Genomic DNA, 16,376 nt, shown 5'->3' with positions numbered 1-16,376 from the left:
TCCTAAAGAGGAAACCAGCTCCTGTAGACAGCAGTGAGGAAAATCCTCAAGTCTTTGGGTGAATTTTCCAAGGCTTTTCAAAAAGTAGAGGTGAAAGAGTACTTATAAAGCAAAATAAAGGTGAATATGAAGGAGAAGGAAAAAGCCCCCCCCCATTTGAAAGGAAGGATCTTTTAAGAGGTCTGGATAGCTGGTACAATGTGTAAGTATTTGCTCTGTGCTTAGCAGTGAAACATCTCCTTGTTCATGACCAAGAGCTTGAAAACCTTAGCAGTCATTCCCCTCCCCTCCCTTTCCCTGGACTGCAAATTAAAGGGAAAAACAGCAGGTCTATTTCACAAGCAGCTCCTGAAGAAGGTCACATAACTGAACTTTTCTCTTCAAGCTTCTATTCTTAGTGTGAACTTTCACTGACTTCTCTATTGGTGCCTTGTTTATTTGTAATTTACTAATTGTACTACATGTAGGAAATGGACCTCACGGCAATAAAAATGAAGCCCCTGAAAAGAATACTCACAAGCAGTCAAGACCTGAAAAAAACAGTACATTTCCTGTGCACCGTATCAACCACCCTGCAACAAGGCAGGGAGGGCCAGGCTGCCTGAATAGGAAATGACAAGCCCAGAATTACTAATAAGGATGAAAGGAGATGGGGCTATTCCATAGGGACTGCGTGTACCTAAACGTATAACTCCAGCCAACACAATAAGCCTTCAAAGCACGAAATGTTAATGCTGCGCAGGAAAGTAACCTAATAAAGGAAGATGCCTTCCATGTCCCAGACAAAGCATATTAGAGAGCTTGGCTTTAAGTCTGAATGTTCCACTGTAGTCATTGCAATTATCTGTTAAGTATGATGCTTGAATCCAGATCCTAGTTCTGGTTTTGACTTCTCCAGACCTCTGTATTTAAAATTCTTCCAAGTTTTGCATCACCTGGACTACATTTTTGGCAAGAGCTGAACCTTTCAATATGAACTCAGGCTGTAGTAATTGGCTTAGAGGAAAATAAGTATTTTAAGGAACAAAAGCTCTTTAAAAGAAGGGAAAACTCCTACAAAACAGTTCTGAAGTGTGCATGCTTTTCATCTCTACTGCCCTCAGTCAGGGTGGTCCAGAAAGTCAGATATAGAAGTCAGGACCACACAGTAATCTGCACAGAAAGCAGGTCTTGTGTGCTTCTGTGCTGAAGCCCTGTGCTGCACAGCTGCCATCTTAGAGCTAATCCTGGGGTCTGGTAATACCAGTCCCCACACTCTGCTGCAAGAGTGGTCCCAAGAGTTCCTGTAAAACCCTACAATAGCATCCTGGCATTAGTCAGAAGCAGCCTGGAGAATGGGTTTAAGAGCCAAGTATTTAGAGTTCAGCCTAAAATTGGGAAAGACCCAAGAAAATATTTAAACAAACAAACAAAGTCTTTCCACTGTGACCCAGGATAGGCGCAGAGGCTGAACAGCATCACGTATCAGAGCTGGTTGGCAGGGCTGCAAGCAACATTTCTGTCTTTCCTCCCTGAGTTAGTAGCATGTACCTACGCTCTCTGAAACACCCAGCTGCTCACAAACTCTGCTACTATCATACAAATCACGTTTCCAGATGCTTTCTTCTCCCCTGCTCCCCCTTAAACAGGTCACAGAGAGTTCTGCAGAGTAGCTAAGTTAGTAACTTGTGTTCTTAATGCAATAACTATCTCACATGACACTCAGGGTCACACTCTTCTTACTAACACCCATCAAGGGATTTAGGTGGATGTGGACCCAGATGTGTCCTGCATGGCCACGTAATATGTTTATGCTCTGACTCAACTTGCTTTCTAGATTCTGCAACACTCTTTAATATGACCTTCTACACTGTCCTTTTCCAGTGGCCACAAAATACAGTACTGAATTGTACTGCAGAATAGATCTTATCAACCTCTATAAATATCTGAGGGGCGAGTCTCAAGATGAAGGTGTCAGGCTCTTTTTGGTGTTCCCCAGTGATAGGACAAGGGGCAACAGGTACAAGCTAGAACAAAGGAGGTTGCAGCTCAGCGTGGGGAGACACTTCCTTGCTATGAGGGTGGCAGAGCGCTGGAGCAGGCTGCCCAAAGATGTTATGGAGTCTTCTTCTCTTAGAGACTTTCCAAACCCACCTGGATGTGTTCCTGTGTGACTCGCCCTGAGTGACCCTGCTCTGGCAGGGGGGTTGGACTGGGTGGTCTCTGGAGGTCCCTTCCAACCCCTACCATTGTGTGATTCTGTGATTGTTTCTCTCCAAATACAGATTCCCTTGCTTCACAGGGGCTTATAAAACAATTCTCTTGGAGTACACCTGACTCAAAACATTTCAAGTATAAGAGACAGGCAGTGAAGGGTAATTAGCATAATAAAGGTTGGAAGGGAAGAAACAGGTCTAAAGTATAGGCAGAAGAAAAAACACTAGTTCGTGCTACTTAACACACAGCTGAAAGAAGGAAGACAGCTGATAAACTTCCTTTCTGTCCTGCTTTGCTCTCTACACAGAGACAAATGAGCTTTAACGGAGCTGTGATGCAGGAAACCCAACATTCTGTGGTTTGAAATCACTCCTTTGTACCATGACCTCCTGGGGTTCTTGGGGTTTGAGGTTTTGGGGTTGTTTTTACCTTTACAATGGCTACAAAGAGCTGCATTCCTAATTCTGCTTAAATCTTTCAGAAATGGGTCTGTCCCCATAACGTTAAGCCAAAGCGATGTTTAGGATTTTGATATGGATGGAAAGTTCTGATCTGCATTTAGATTCCCTGCCTTTCCCATGGACTCTGAAAAAGCCACAGGTACAATCACCAATAGAACAGGAGGTCCAAATTCTAAACCTTGTGTAGCTGGCTTTGTGTCACCTACTCTTGGCTTCCTGCTGTTCTGAAGGTTGGGTGAGGGGAAGTGGCTGAAAACTGAGGAAGTTTATTGTTGACAATGCGTTTCGTCTGCTCTCAGGCATGCCTGGGACCGAAACAGTCCCTCCCCAGACTCAAGCCTGGTCTGGGGAATGAAATGTAGGTTTTCAGACACCTTCCCCTTCCTCCCACAGGAAAAGCCCAGCTCTCAGTTTTCAGATAGTTCAGGTACGTTTGGAAGAGTCCTTCTGTTATTCACAGTTATCTTTCTAGCTGACAATATTCTCCTGGCTAGCTTTGACTAAATCACACCTGAAAATGTATCTTGAAACCAGAAGAGCTTCACAAATAGACCACTTCTGCCAATTAAAAACTTCATTCTTCCTTGGACTATGGCTATCTGATGGTGCACAGGAAGTGCATTAAAGTACTAAAGACTCATCAAGCACATTGAATGATGTCACATTTAAGAGCAGCATTCTTGTTCATTACCGTAACTTTCTGCTAAATTACTGCTGCCGCAATTGCTCCTGGCCTCAAAAGGTCACTGTTATTTTTGCTGTTGAAATAAGGGGGTCTGGGAAACAACTGTGTGTAAATTGCTGATAAACTGGAACAAAGACAGAAGAGAAAAAAACACTGAGCATGTGAGAATGCAAGTAAAGCAGCAGGAAAGGAGGGGAGGGGATGACTCTCACGAGCAGTTTATTAAAAGAACAAAAGAATAAAATCTGGCACCTTTGTTTTCCACGGGCTCAGGAAGCCCGGTCTTGAAGCATCTACCATAAATAGAATGTTCTCATCCTTCATCAAAGATGGTATTAGGCTACACCAAAATGAATGATTTTTAGGTATAAGCTGAGAAGAGGAAGATGCCCTTCCCCTCATAGTAGGAGAGAGATCTTTTGTTTCCATCCTTGCAGAAATCAGCTATTTCAAAGTGTAATTGCTGGAGATGAAGCAGGGTCTGGGACATGATGTTTCTGTAGTGCCAGGTTCCTGACAGGAATATTGTTAAAGAATGGAATCAGCAGATGTCTAATTTGGGATTGAATAATCTGGGTTTGAGAAAGATAGTCTTGAACTTATCAGATGATATCCTAAAACCTTGATTTATTCCCATCTGGGTGGAAGCTCTATGTGAATTCCATGCACTTAGGAAGAGCATTGGTAGAGTTCATAATGAGGAGTTACAGAAAGGAATGTGAATTACTTGAAACTGGGAAAAGGGCAATTTTCAGTCATTTAGCCCTCTATCAAGGATGTGACTCCAAAGTAACCTCCAAAAGCTACCTCAGAGCCATCCAAGTTAAAAACCAAATGCAGGATACAGGAGCCTTACATTTCCTGTAAGGAGGGGAAAAGGACAAAAAAAAGGCACTGAAAAATGAATTTAAAAAGCTGTAATTGTTTGAAGCAAGCTTATTAGATGGCTCAGACCCTATTATTTTCTAGACGAGGCCAAGCAGCTTTGGTTAGCAGCTTGGCCACTTGGTATTACATGATTCAGTGTGCTACTCTGGCTCACAGTTGTGTGGGTTGGGTTTGGTGCTACTCAAAGCAACCGAAGGAGGAGGTTGAAGAGGTTTGTTTCTGCAGCCAGGCCACTGAACTGAATGTCCAGTGGGTAACTTTGAGGATAGGCACTGAATACTCCTCAGGCAGGTCAAAGCCTGCACACAGCAGTCAATAAAGGGCTGCATTAATCTTTTGTTTCACACTTGGCAGCACAAAAGGAATAACAACATCCACTGACAGTCAACATCTTGCATTGCTGGGAAGGCAGTCAAGCTATGAACCAAGAAATTACAACAGAGCTTGTCTCTCACAGAAGATGAGACCCATCCCACCACCAGGATTATTATGGAAAACCTGTTAGGTCTCTACACAGAGGCACCATCAGAAAAGGACCTGCAGTAGATGTCATGAACTGGCCCAAAGAGAACATTCTCCATGGTAAAATTCTTCCCCTTTAGTCTCTCACCATAGCTATTCAACTCATGGTTTCCACAGACCAGAACTAGGGCTGTAGTGTGACTGGGGTGGCAGAGAAGAAAAAAGTCAGTGTCTGTGAGATCTGCAACATGATGTGGGAGAACAACTTTGTGTTCACAAACAGGAAAGGGGCTTCAAGCCTTCAGATGAATTTGTCCACCGAGTTGGTGCATACTCAGGAACACAGCCCCTCAAGATTTCAGGCATTCAGGAGGGTTATCCACAGAGTCTTACATGGACACCCAGCCTGGAGACTTTTCTTCAAACCCATTTGCTCCACTTCAGAATTTCTCTCTGAGTAACACACACTTCTGCCAAAGCCAGGGTGTCAAGGTGACGACCAGAAGCGATGGTTCACCTGTGCTGCAGATTCCCCTGCAATCCAGTGCAAACAAGCCCTCTTTCCAGAGAAGTGGGAGATTGAGAAAGTGTGCCATCCCTCATGGGCAGCTCTTGGAGAGGATACTGAAGCCTCAGCAGCACATCTGTGTAGTTCAGGCTGTATCTCTGGCTCACAGCAACACATGAAATTGGGCAGATGGTTGCAGCTGCACTTGGTGAACAAACAGCAGTAACCCATGCTTGACATTATAATGCTGGTTGTTGAACTGGTGTCTTCATGAAAAGGCTAGATGCTGGCAAAAGGGCATGAGGAAGACAAAACAGAAGTTTAATTAACTTAACAGGAACACAAAAATCTCCCAGATAAAAGGAAGAGAGCCATTTCTGAGCCAAATATTTAAAGGGTTCTCAGACCTTCCCAGGCCAAAGAGTGTCTGTGTGTAATGCTGACTTCCTTCCAGCTCTGTCTGGGCCAGAAATAACTCCTCAGTGGAGTGTGTCTCATTAGTGTACCTCTCACCAAAGCCATTCTTGCAGAGGACAGTGACACTTGCTGCTCTCATGCTGCTGGCAGAGGAGGGAGCTGCGTTTACGAAGTGTCACACATTCTGCTATCCTGCTGCATGCTGGCTGGCAACAACTCAAGCTAAAGCCACTGGAAAGGGAGACAGTGTGTGTGCAGCAGGGCAACACACATCTGCAGTGACCAAGGGCAGAAGGGTAGCACTGATGTGCCTCTTCAAGGTCTTTATCATCTTCCAGAGGATCCCTAGCAGTTCACTTGCTGATTCCTTCATCTCGTGTTGTTCCTAGCCACAGCAGAATAAAATTGGAGTCATCTATTGTGGTGGTCACACAAAACACCGAGCTCTGGCCAGATGGGTTCTAAGCACAGTGCAGAATGGTGTGTTGCTTGAAGACACAATACATAACCCTTGACTTGAGAGAGGCACTGGAGGAATCTTGTTACCTTTATGGTTATGCATTCATCCACCAACCAGCCATGGTTTGCTTGATGTGCCCCAGCTCAGGATGTGACCTCTCAGAAAGAAAAATCCATCTCTGTTTTTAACAGGTTCAGAGAAAATAATTCATATGTGAATAGAATGGAGCAGCTGAAATTGCATGTGCTGAACAACACAGAAAGCCTGAAATCAAAGTTCTAACGAGTAATTGCCTTCCACCCAGGCTCCAAAACATGAAGACTACTTTATGAAGAGGAAAAAAAAGACAAGAATAAAAAAAATCCCTGATAACCATTTCATTACTGGGCAGCAGTCTGTGGAGATTGGATTCTAAACTGTTTGACAAAGATGAAAAGATGGATTTGAAACATAAAGGCAAGAGAAAGAAGTCAGTGAAGAGATCAGGGAGGATGTGCTGGTGGAGGTAATTTTCCTGCTGAGCAATAGTTCCTGTACCAGTAATTTGTCAGGAAATTTGTAGCAGTAACTGTAGGAGGGGTTTTGTTTGGTTTTGAGGATTTTGCTGTTTGTCATCTGGACTCCATACTGGGCCTCTAGTCCAGCTTCACAGCGCAGAGTCCTGTGGGTGCAGAGGAGAAGACTGCTAAATTTATAGTCCCAGCTATCATTAAGGATGGAATGTAGTCCTTTCCAGGAATGAGTGAGACACTGCTCCCACAGCCAAAGAGAGGGGCTTTTATCTTTTGTCTTTTACACACAAGGCACCCTGCTGCCCCCCTTCCCTGCACTGCATGCATATAGCCATTTCCTGAAGCATTTCAAATTTGTTTTCCTTAGGTTATTTGTGTCTACAGCCACCAGCTGGTCTGTGTCAGAGCTGATATATTCAACTTATTATTCCATTATCCTATTAGGTTGAATATGTCCTTCCTCCCATGAGAGCTGTTAAGATATCAGCCTTACAGAAAAGAGACAGCTTTAGTCCCACTGTCACCTCCCTTCTCCTCCAGAGTAACACACTCACTGATCATATGGCATATAGTTTTTTGCCTGCCTTGATATTTTGTGTTCAATACGTGCAAGAAATTATACCTGGCTGTTCAACATGCAGCTCTGGCACTGAACAAGTCACACATGTGGGTCAAATGAACAGAGTAAAAGCTCTAGGAAAAGATCTGAAGGCTTGGAAAGAGACAGGGCCTGATGCTTTCTTCTTTCAAATGACCGTTTCCCATATTGTCTAGAATTCAGAATGATCATTTCTTCCACTGAGATAACAGTCATATGTCCAAAACTGCTTTTTTGAGCTTAAAAAGTCTTGGGAAACATCTCCAATTCAGGTCAATGACATTTCAGCTGAGGAAATGGTCACCTTTGGTTTTCCTCTGCAGGCTCCTCAAGCCCTTGGGAATGGGAGACCAGAAATTCCTGGCTGGTTTCCATGACCCCAAGGACTGAACATTCCTTGCTTGAGGAGCCTTCCCAACCCCTGCAGCAACTCCAGCTAAGGCTTGTGTCAACAAAGATTGTTTAGAAGATGCAGTTTATAGTTGGTAGGGGTAGAAGCAGGGGAGTGGGGGCACAGGAGAGAGAGAAAGCACCACTGCTAGGAATGGAGGCAGCCCACACATAAACAAATAAGCCTACATCAAAGCTATGTAGAATCTCCTAGAGGAATAATTCACAAATTCACTGCAACAATACCAGAACTGGCTGTGGCCAGAGAGCCTGAACAAGGGACCCTTCTTTTTACACACTGGAAGAAAATGGGTTTGGAGACTATACCTAGCCCCCTTCGTTTGCATGCCTGGAGATCTCCATTTAACCTCACACTCCACATTTTTTGCAGGATCTCAGAAAGAACTGGTGGAGGAACAAATATTCCTAGCCTCATGTGAAGAGGAAAGAAACCTAAGACATGGTCCCTGGATGGATCATCTGCAAGGCAGGGACCACCCAGAGGTGTGAGGAAGAGGAGCACAGGGAATGAGTGAGTGTGGCAGGGCAACATGATGGATAACTGGGGCATGCAGGGTCAAAGAGCTGGGACAGCAGAGTGTCCCTTAAACTGCTAGCCTAGACCCTCCTTCCCAACTGAACTCTGTGACTGGTCAGGCTGGCCACTCACAGTGCTCAGTGACACTGAAGAGATTCACTTGCATTCAGTGCATTCTCACATTTGCTGGTCATTTCTTTGGTCACTTTATGTGCTGCATTTGTGTTAACTATGATAGGCCTTCAAAACTTCCTTCTAACAGTGTAACTTTCCACTCTTTAGAAACCATTCAGAAACTACCTGGGAAGCTTTGTGTACACAAAACTGTAGCTCTCCATGCGGAAGTTCTCCCCAGGGCTAGAAGCAGAATCTTAGTGGAAGGATTCCTCACTGCTTGCAGGTACAAAGAACCATTCTCTGGTGGTGTGGAGTCCCAGGATCTTGAATTACCAGTCCTAGAAGAATGCTTACTTATGACACCATGATTTAGTAGACTAAGAGAATGAAAAGGTGAGAGAAGCAGCAGCATAAAAATACCCTCTGCCTGCCCATAGCTTCCAAATGTTATCCTGGAGCCACAGCTTACTGGACAGAAGCTGGGAGCAGTGTAAGAGTTGCCTGCACATAGTATGCAATTTAGCCCAGCTCTCATGAAGATGGATAGAGGCAGCATGCACACATACTGTTGCCTGCTCCACACAATGGCTAAAACTGAGCAGAGGGACAGATGATGCAGTGCATTTTGCAAATAATTACTATGCCTGTGGCCTTTCTTCACTTTTCCCTCTTCTTATGCATTAGATTAAATATTCATGTTCTTAGCCAATAACCCCTTCCCAGTTCAGACCTCTGTATCCCACTCCTTCCTCCTGTCTCTCATGGGGGGGGTTGGAACTAGATGATCCTTGTGGTCCCTTCCAACCCTGACTGATACTATGATACTATAGGTAGTGATAGGACTAGGGGGAATGGAATGAAGCTGGAGGTGGGGAGATTCAGGCTGGAGGTGAGGAGGAAGTTCTTCCCCATGAGAGTGGTGAAGCCCTGGAATGGGTTGTCCAGGGAGGTGGTTGAGGCCCTGTCCCTGGAGGTGTTTAAGACCAGGCTGGACGAGGTTCTGGCCAGCCTGATCTAGTGTGGGGTGTCCCTGCCCATGGCAGGGGGGTTGGAACTAGATGATCCTTGTAGTCCCTTCCAACCCTGACTGATACTATGATACTATGATACTATTTCCCTTCTTAAATGCAGAGAGCTCAATTTAACCCACAGAAAAAGTCTCCCTGAAGGTTCAGCACCATCCAGGCACAGGAAGCACTGAAATGGTTGTTTGGGGCCTTACAGAGAATTCAACACAGTGTTTTCCATTAATGCTATGGACTGTTCTGCCTCATCACCTCACTGTCTGATCTCTGACAAACAACAGATGGAAGTATTGGAAACCATCTAATGCCCAGCCACTTAGGATGACTTACCTTGTGTAACAATGAGCCCTTTGGGTTTACTGAGCCTCCACATCCTGTGCATGCTGGGACCTGTTAGCAGTTTAACTGAGGTAAAGAAAAATAGCACTTTTATAAGTTGTCAGGCCAGTGAGCAGCCAGAGCCAGAAAGTCTTGTTGTTCCTGACCAGAGTTACTCACCTTGCAGGGGAACTTACTGAAATACCATAACAAAGGATCAATTATGTTGCAGCTGAGAAACACAGGAATGCCTTTCTGAGCACAGCTCCAGAATGTGGAGTGTGTAGAGACAAAGCTGGGGAAAACCATCCAGAAAGCAAGCAAAGGAGAAGATCCTTTGAAAGGAAAAGGTGGCCTCTTACACATGAAGTGAGAGGCCATGCTGGCTTGCCCGAGGCAAAGGCAGTAGCTGTCACCCAGCATGCAGCAAGTGCTCTGGCAAGGCACTGTCCAGTGCAACTAGCCAGAACCTCTCCAGGCTGCACCAGGATAAATAAGGACCTGGGCTAATAACCTTAATAAGCCAAACATTCAGAGTAATTTAGAGGCACTTTTGCTCTTTAGCTGCTTAAATGCTTTTGAAAATCCTTTGTGGTTACCCCATTCCCACTGACTTCATAGCACCATCTTCATCCTCTGCTGAACACCAGAACTGCAAGGGGTAACCAACCCTTCTCAGTGGTTTATTACACTGGATCCAAACCTGAGCTGATGATCATTCACAGGGTTTGCCCACATTACCCCAGAAGCCAGCAGAGCTCCTCACAGGGTGCTGTGAGATACACTGGGCCTTGGGAATCAGCAGCACTAACTGTATTTGCTATGGGCCCTCTACAGTCATCTCTAGGTTGAACAGCTCCCAGCGCCATCTCCACCTTGGCACAACATTTAATCGGAATAGGGGCTAAATTATTTGGGAACCTGCAAGTCCATGGACAGCAGAGGGAGCTCTCAGTGCTCCCCGTCCTCCAGCCCAAGCTTCGGTCGGCATTTAACAACCAAAAATAAAAGTAAAAATGACTCTCAGTGGTCATTAGGAGCAACGGAGGCACAGATACACACACTGCGCTTATGGGAGAAATGCTACTGAATTATTACACTAAGTTAGGTGCCCAAATCTGGGACTTTGGAAAGGCCATGTTTTGGAGAAACAAAAAAAAAAAAAAGCAAACAGATACATAAGATAATATGGAAAAGATAGCCCCAAAATGTGAGGAGTAGAACAGGAGTGCAGCCACCCACAAAACACAGCCCAGATAGAAGCTGGGGAGACAGACACAGCACCCTTGGAACTTAGAGGAACAAAAGGGTTTTCTTCTATTCTCCCATGATCTCTGCCAGCAGTCCCTGCCCTGCTCCCCCCACCCATGCAAATTTGCCTTCCATTACCTTACCTCAGGAACATTAATCACTGGAATATTCCCTGAGTGTATCCAATTATTGCCTTATGAAAGCCCATTCAGGAAACATCTACGTGATCCTTATTCAGTTAGCAAGAGGGGATGGAGTGGGGATGCCAGCTGACAAGGGGGCTTTATCTGAACACATCTCAGGACTGATGGCCCTGGCAGTGCTCTGCAGGCACAGTGCAGAGGGACCACATCCTCCACTGACAGAGCCTTGCAATTGCCTCTGTGCACCAAGACCATCGTACTGTAGAGCTGAACAATCTAAACCTAAATGGAAATGTACAGTGAGGCCAGGAGGTATCCGTAGGGAATATCCCGTTTTCATCTACCTGAGAGATGTAATGAGCCTCGGATGCCTTTGGAGGTTGTTTTACCCTCAGAGCTTAGGTACGATCTTAAGGCATTGGAAGGAGCAGCCAAGTTATTTGGAGCAACAACAAAAATCATAGCTCTCCAAATGTTCCTCCTGCAGCTGGGGTTGGGAAAAGGTGAGATTTCCATGAGCAATACACAGAGGTCTTGATTGCAAAGCCTGACAATCAGCTGGTTTAAACCACCCATGGCACACAGGTGCATAACTTCAGGATGTTTCTTTAGGTACTGCTCAGACAGCTCCTCCAGAGGCTACAGCCACCTCTGCTTCTCCAGTCAAGGTATAGCTGAGTTTAGGAACATGGTGTCTCATGGAAGTGTCCTGTTCTCCCACTGCCCCAGGGACACAAAATATGACACACTGCCAACAGCTGTGAGCAAAGCAAGATTGTCCACAGGGCAGCTGTAAGGCAAATGGGACTGCAGAGAAATAAATTCCTGACTGTGAAAACAGCTAATGGGCTCCAGGCAGACTGGCAGCTGCAAAACACCCAATTCTCTGCTCTGCTTCAGCTGACCAGGCACCTCTGGGACTGTACTTTGAGCTGGTGAAGAAAAGAGGCAGAGCAAGTCTGCTTCAGTCTATTTTTATACTGCAGATGCATCTGCTTCTCTCCACAGCTGGCAAGGCCTGAAGCGCATCTTAGATCCTCCCAACAAAAGCCTCTTTATGAGGCGTGGGAATCCCCCACCACTATTGGTACCATTTGGGTTGGATTGCCCAGGCAGAGGCTATTTTGGGCGCCACAGGTGGCTTCTCCATCTTGCTGAGCACAGGGATGGAGCCAGCAGATGCTTGCCACAGTACTACCCAGCTGTACCACCAGGGACAACCTCAGAGCAACAGGGAGGTTCCGAAAAGCCTGTGGGATCTGGTGGGAACCAAAGCAGAAGCCAAGAGTTCACAGGAGAGACAAAGCAGAGTTTCTATCAAGACAGAGACCCTCAGAACTACTTTGGAGAAAACCAGGCAGGTAGAGTAGAGCTAACCAGAGGCACTGCCCTAAGCAAAGCACTAATCCACCCCACATCTGGGCCCAAGATCTTAATTCCACAGACCCTGTACCCTAGAGAGCAACTCCTACTCTGCATGGACAAAGCAGAAACTTCCTTTTCTCTCCTTTCCTCTGCCCAGCCAGTAAGTCCTTCCTTTAGGTTAAAGTTCACCATCTGCTTGCTCCTGTTAGAGAGAGCTCCAAATTTATGCTTTCCCCCCACCCCAACACACACACAGCAGAAGGATCTCCCAGGCTCTCCTTTCTTTCTTATTGCATGGATGCTGTTTCCTGTGCTTATTTTTCTTGTCTGGCTAGCTGGCTGGAGGGTCTCACCTGCTGGAAAGCTGCCATTGCTTCTCCATCTGCAACTGACCAAAGATTAGCAGATAAATAGTCTTAGGTCACTTCCAGTTTCCTTAGGATGTGTGACTACCAGGAGGGGCCAAAGGCCACAGATGCTGAGAGACAGCAGGTTCCTGTGCTTGTCTTACCTGGGAGCTGACATCAGCAGATGCATCTCTTTCGGAAGAAGAGGAACAGGAGTTTTACAGTGCTGGGATTCATCCAGCACAGAGAACACAGCCACCTGGAAAACGCCAAAACCACGGCTCCATAGACAAGAACCCCCCTCCAGAGAGAGTGCAGGATCTGTGCAGCAGGCAGAGCACAGCCTTTGCCAAGGCCTGCCTGACACGCAGGCTTCAAGCATTGTGTCATCCACGTGTCACTGACATCCTGACCCCAGGGCCCAGCAGCATACTTTTGATGGGAAGAAAGCATTAAACTCTCCCTGGAAGGATATCATGTGTCCCACACCATGCTGCCAAATGGAATGCTGATGGAAAGCTCCTGCACGGGAATCAGAGCCTGCAGTCAGCATCCAGAGAGCACAGCTCTCCCTCCAGCCTCACAGTGCCCCTCCACACAGCAGTCTTGTTGCTGCAGCTCCCTTGAAAATCCAGGCAGTGCTGAACCACAGACAGGGACAGAGCCTCGGCATCTCAGATAGACTTCCTATGCTTCCCAGGTCTGGCATATGGCAGGAAAGGAGGGATCATCTGAAATGCAGAACTTAGGATGGGAGAGAGCTTGCATGGGAAGCAAATGCTCAGGGAAAGCAAGCTGTAAGGGTTTCTGATAACAAGCTTTGATTCCCAAGCCTTGGCTCAATCTATAAGGAACAGGGGATCTTGAGTTTAAGTGGGCTGCAGATGAATGTGGCATGGGTTAGCTCTGCAGACTGTGAGGCCTCAGTGCAAGTCAGGGATACTGCTGTATATTTCCTCTGGAAGGAAATCAAAATGCTGTTTCTCATGGATTCCAAGAGGATGCAGCTGTAGAGCACACAGCTGACTCCCAGCTTTAGTTATAGCATTGAGTTAACAGTGGTGGGAGAAAAGACTATTTCTGTTTTTCTAATGCAACCTTTAGCATTTTGATCCTTCTGGAATTAGAGGAGGATCCTGAGGAGGGTCTGAGATTTTGTTGTCTCCACCCTATTCTCTCCCTGGTTTTGGCATGCATATAAAGAAAGGCAGGAAACACTTGGAATACTGGAATGCTCCCAAATGGCAGGCACCTCAGAAACCAGGGAGCCAGCTGCCCTTTACCTTCAGGTGCTGAGTGCTCATGTAGCCCAGCACCCTGGTGCCAGTGCTGGGTGCTCTCTTCTTGAGACTCTGCCTTTGAATCAGCTATAATCTCTGTGAATTAACTCTAGCTCTAACCCTGTATCCTTTCTGGGGGCTGGGAACACAAACATTAGTCCTCTTCCCATAGTCTTTTAGCTCTGCAGAATAACTTCACAGTCTGATGTGTTACCACCATGTAGAACCTTCAGTTTAGCATCAGGTGATTCACAGCTGCCTGCAAAGGAGCCCAGAATATCACAGCCCCTTGCCACCAAGGCAAGCTCAGAACCTGGCTGTGGCTTCTCACAGTCATGATTAACAGAAGACATGGCATGGCAGGGATGTGTTTGGCAGCAGGCAAGTCTCAGAGCTCCCATTCCTGTCACCTCCAAACCTAGCCACATCCTCTGGCTGATGGAATTGTTTAATGTCACAGGATCCAGTGTGTATGGCAGAGCTGTTCAAAGACATCAGTACAGGAAGCAATTCTGTTCAATGCTGACTGAAATGCCTGACAGGTTACACAGTGATAGGAAAGATTGAGAGTCCTCTTTGCCCCAAGACTCAAACCACTGCAACCACCAGCCTTCCAATGCGAGGCATCGCCTTGCTTTTTATGGCCCCGTGTAAAAATTTGTATCAGCATAGATTCAACACGACCTTCACCCAGCCTGGATCAGCATGGTCAGAGACAGCAGGTCCAGTGCACCTGCCCTGAAGAAGGCTTCAGCATCTGCCACTGGTCAGCCCTTCAGCACACCTCCAAAATAGGAACTTGGCAAACAAAGCTAACAGAGTGCATTGCTAAGCAGAACATTCTGCCGAGTCCCCACACCAGGACTGCATGTTACAGGGCACTTGCCAATTCCTGAGTCAACTTTATTTATTATACACTAGAAAGGTCATGACGAATCCAAAAGATAAAATCTCTGTCTGTCAAGCCACCTTCCTTATTTTCATTGGCCCAGACCCTCATGTTCCACACCAACAATAACAGGACATGGGTTCAAGAGGCATCATGAGTGCAGCTTACCCTGAGATGGCCCAAGCTTGTTTTGCATTCTTCATAGAAACTGATCTAGGCTGCTCATTGTCATTTATTAGGATATTTTTTGCCCCTGGATGCAGTCACCACACTGCACAAGAGCCTTGCATCCCTGCGAACCTCAAAAGGACAGGCACAAGCTTTCACAGCCAGAGGATGCCAAATGATGCAGCTGTAAGCTCTCCAGCAACCTAAAGTATCCAACTGAGATATGCTTATTCCCATTTAGAAGTAATATCCTGGACTAATACCAGCCCAAAAGATATCCCCATGACCTCATCATCAGCTGAGGCAGCAAGACACTCCATGAACATGGATTTTTTTCCCCATCACTATGAGCTGTTACCTCATCTCCTTGCACTGGGTAAGGAAGAAAAAAAATCAGAGCTGCCTAGAGCTCTGGGCAAATGCTTGGCAACCGAAGCCTGAGCAATTGCAGCTCCAGTACTGTCATGTGTCCAAGGTAGCAGCTTTAAAGACTGTCCTGGGCTCTGTAGAAGTTGCAGTCACCTCTCTGGATTGCAGCTGTATACTCCCTAAAACCACAGTCCCAGGTCTGAGTTCAGTGCAACAGATTTAGACCACACAGTGTGGATCTGCACTCCAAAGAACTTCACCTTTACACAGCTGAGCTTGAACTTGCAGACTGAGAGCTCTTTTCCCAGACCTCGCCTTTCACTTACTGAAAGCTCACCATGCTACTCTCCATCCCAGACTTGACTTAGATAATTTTCTTTTATGTGTTGCAAGGACTTCAGTTCTTGAAATTAATTTCTGATTTTCTGAGATCTGGGTAATACTTTCCTGTCACCCTGCAAGATCTCAGCCACAGCAAAGAAATGGTCGTGCTTGGAAGAGTGGCTCATTTTACTGACAAAAACCCTCAAATAGTCCCCTCCACTGGGTCATTCCTGAGGAAACATCTCCAGTATTCAGCAGTGTCCCCCTTTCTTCTCAAAACAGCACTGGAGACTGGGAAGTCAGAGAGAGATACAACTCCACTTGCTATTCAGTGCAGTAAGTTACATCATCTAACCTGAGGACCTTATTTGTGGGATCACAGAAGATCACTGTGAGCTGGCAGAAGTCTTTCTCCCTCCCCTGAATGAACACATGGGGAATCTCACTCCTCACTTGGTCACTTCAGTCAAATGCAAGATAGTGGGAATCTTTCCAATGAGAGTAAATTGTGAGGTCCACAGTGCCTCAGAGAAGGTGCTGAAGTTTTAGCTCCTTGAAACGTCTCCTTGGAACACATGATAGTCAAGAACACAGCAGGCACTCCTACCTATTATTCTTCGCAGCAAAGGCTTCCTGTTTGGGGGCAGAAGTGGCAAGGAAGATCC

Source organism: Melanerpes formicivorus, unplaced genomic scaffold (assembly GCF_026170545.1).
Source record: "Melanerpes formicivorus ecotype bairdi unplaced genomic scaffold, bMelFor1.0.p_v2 SCAF_36, whole genome shotgun sequence".
Taxonomy (NCBI): domain Eukaryota; kingdom Metazoa; phylum Chordata; class Aves; order Piciformes; family Picidae; genus Melanerpes; species Melanerpes formicivorus.
Note: the sequence above shows the minus strand (reverse complement) of the source record.